This window comes from Pinus tabuliformis, chromosome 3_2 (genome assembly GCF_031772625.1).
Source record: "Pinus tabuliformis cultivar Carrire ecotype Pingquan chromosome 3_2, CPIR1, whole genome shotgun sequence".
In the NCBI taxonomy this organism is placed as follows: domain Eukaryota; kingdom Viridiplantae; phylum Streptophyta; class Pinopsida; order Pinales; family Pinaceae; genus Pinus; species Pinus tabuliformis.
This window is the reverse complement of record NC_142302.1, coordinates 1,288,415,036-1,288,418,957: the sequence shown is the minus strand read 5'-3', so window position 1 is coordinate 1,288,418,957 and position 3,922 is coordinate 1,288,415,036.

The following is a 3,922-nucleotide window of genomic DNA, read 5'->3' as shown; positions in this document are numbered from 1 at the left end:
AATTTAATTGCTAATCATTAACTAAACTAATTATCAGTAAACTATTTATAAACGAATTTAATCTAATTACTAATTAATATTAATCTAACTAATATTTTAAATTTAAATTAATCAAATTAATTAACTGTTATAAATTAATTAATATGATTAGTTTAAAATTTATTAATTAAATAATACATATTAATTTAAACAATATAATATATATTACATATTATATTAAATAATATAATATTACATATTACATATTAACTAATTAATATATATTAACTAACCTACACCACTACTTTCCACTCATACGTAAGAGTGATAAAACTTTTAAAACAAAGCTTTTTAAAAACTAAACTAAGGTAATGACCCCTATGTCCTTTGACTTTTGCAATTGGGATATCGGATCGGGGCAACGAGGGATATCGGCCCTTTTAAACTTTGGCACATGAAAAGTCCCGATGCGATATCGGCATCGGGTATCGGGGGTATGAGTTCATCGGGGTTCTTAAAAACATGTTATTTGAAAGCTTCCGATGCGATTAAAAATTCCGATACGAATTCTTTTTTATTTATTATATATATATATTTTTTAATTTGTTTGTTTTAAATTTTAATTTAATTAAATTAATTACATAATATATTAATTAATTTAATTAATTTAAAATTTAATTTTAAACTTAAATTTTCATTTTTTTTTATTTTGTTTTTTAAGAACATAAGTTTTTAAACTATAGCTAAAAATAAAACTACAGCCACTTAGAAAATAAATGAAAAATAATAAAAATAAACTACAGCCACTTGAATTTTTGGTTTTTCGAGATTAAGATTTGATTACAAAATTGGAGTGAATTTCTTAAGTCCCGATGCTTAATTATTTGGCTGCATAATGAAAAATGTTAGTAAAACCTTCTACGAGTTAATATTTAAACTGAATGCCTTATTAAACTAATTTATTTACAAAATGCAATATTGTACATTTTATACATTTTTAACCCAGGCTAGCTAAATAATCAGATTTTCAAATGAGTGCCATTTTCAAACCAGTTGACCAAATGAGGCGAAACAAGCGTCAATGTGAAGCTTATAAAAAATCGATTCTAACAAAGCAATCAAAACAAGAATCCAAAGAAAACTAAAAATTAACGAAACCGTAGGGCAATCAATTAAAATAAAAATAAAAAAGGTGCTTAGCCAAAATTTTTATAGAAAGGGTCCCCATTATTCGAAGCGGACACATCAATAATGGGGGGTGTTGTATTTTTACCACAACAAGTGCTTAATATAGCAAGTCAGCACGCGATCCTGAAGAGTGCTGACCAATGTTGCTTTCTTTATATTATCATCTGTAACTCCCTACACTTCCCATATGGCTCTTATGACGAACCAAAACTCGTCCGATCTTCATTTCCTACTTCCTTGAACACAGGCAACTTTATCGCGCTTTCCATATTGACTCGTGGTGGTGGCGGAGGTGGTACAGGTGAAGATAGAGGTGAATGCGGTGAGACTGGTGGTGGTGTGGGTGGGGGTGGTATGCGCGGAATCCTCTGCCTTATCAAATTCATCGCACTTCGTGGCAATACCTTCGCAAGCTCTTCCTCATCTCCTCGCAAAGGTGAAATCAAAGGGCTGTTCTTTGGTCCCTTACTTCCTTCATTTCTGTAGGTTTTTCTACTTTGCATACCTTCGGACATCAAGGTAATTGGATAAGCCTCCTTTCACACAATAGCATTTTAATCCAAGTATTCAGAGACTTTAGGTAATTACCTCGCGGTCCTTTGAGAAAGCATTACTCTACCTCACTATAGCTGACTAACGTATCTACCGTGAACTCAGTAATGAATCCTCCTATAATCTGATCGAGCCAGTGATCAACAACATGCGTGATCTTATCCTCAGATGATTTCAATTTGTGCACCAACTCTGGGGTCCACACAATATGATTGTCGAGCTTCCACCTTCCTTGGCTATTTGCTAGCTTCATGATCCACTCGTACAACTCAGTCGGGAAAGATGCGAAAAAGATTTCATGGATTTCTATATATAAGTAGCAGTCTAACCACTCTTCTTTTGTTAGTCACAGATTCCTGTTCTCCTACACCACAAACTCGTGAATTCTTCTATCCAACTAAACTTCAATTTCCTTCTTAGTTGGATTACAATGATATGACATGAGACATCTCTATGTAGATTCTGGTCATGGCAATGAAACCATTTTTTGGCTTGATGAGGCGTGACCCAGGTTCGAAGCTATTTAGCCAAACAAATCCCTGTACTACTGGCCCTTTCGGCAACAACCCGCGGATCGTGGACTGAGGTCTCACCCGAAGCAGTATGGGGGGGATGCTGGAACCAAGTTTCCGCACCCTTGAGATGTCTAAGGGGTCAGTTTAGTCCAACTGTAAATACCTTCATGCCAGTCACTTCGCACACTATCCTAACCTGCGAGGCCTTCGTGAACTGTTATAATCACCTTTGCGCAGCCCTAACCAGGGGTCAAGGTGATTTCACTCTGCCCTAGCAGTGATCTGCGCTACTTCCCCAAGTTACACCGCGTAGCTTAATTATCTTCTTACAACAATTAGTTATCTTCGCGTAAATAGATACTTTATCTTATATTCACTTTATCAACACATTCATATAAGTTTGCGCATCATATAAACAATAGAAATGCAATTTATATCCGATACATTCAATGCACAAAATAGGAAAAAGATACATAGAAATGATGTAAAACTTCTCTTTATTACTTCTCCAAAGGTTACAGACTCGACCTGCCCTACACACTCAGCTACAGGGGTCCTCGCACTCAGCTGCGGACTACTAGGCCTCTGCACACTTAGCTGCAGATCCTTCTCCTACTCTATGACCCAAAGACACAACTTGAGACTTAGATAAGACTCAATTATTCATCTATTACTTCCATCGATTCTTCACTTATTTACAACATAGAGCCTCACTCTATTACTAGGCCTCTGCGCACTCAGCTGCAGAGCCTTCTCCTACTCTATGACCCAAAGACACGACTCGATACTTAGATAAGACTCAATTCTTCATCTATTACTTCCATCGATTCTTCGCTTATTTACAACTTAGAGCCTCGCTCTATTTCTAAAGCTGACATTACATTACAAAAATGAGGGCGGACAACCCTATGACACATTTACACTCTTCACACTTCTCGCCCACAAAAAGGGGAGTCTTTACATCGGATTTGGTCAAAATCTAGGCTTTAAGCCCCAAAACTTGCCTTGGGGATCCTGCACCGAATAACACGTTCAAGAATTTGTTAAGCCTATTATGTTAATTGCAATAGTTTCGATCAGTCCAATCAAAAAGTCAGGTGGAGTTGGATAATTATATCTTTCCAAATCATTATAGCGCATAACATTTGCCCTCCAATAAGAAAAGGGCATCCTCGTCCTCAGAGTATGGGAAAATTAGAAGTACACATGGCAGCATTGATATGGCATGAAGTTGGTAGAGTATTCCAACAAGTGGAGTAAAGCAAAGTAATTAGCAGTCATACAAGTGCTTAGAGATGAATAAAAAGGCATGTAAATATCCATTATGAACATTAATTTTACCTTCGATGATTGATAAAGCGAAATCTGACATGGCAGGAAAAGAATAGTGACTACTGGTGTCAACTGATTGGACGTTTTTGAAGTGATTCAATGAATGGATTTTAAATGGTTATGCTGGTTTTTAGAAGTAGAAACACTATTCGATGGTTTCTCCTTTTTGATTAATTAAATAGGAAGTACTATCATACTAAAGAATTGGAAATATGGAATATTACTCCAATACCACGACAAAGCCACTGCTGCTAGCAAGCATCTATAGCCTCGACAGGGTTGCCACTTAAGCCCCAAAAATGAGCTAATATCCTCAACTTATGACTTTTTGTTATTATTATTTACATATTTTTGCA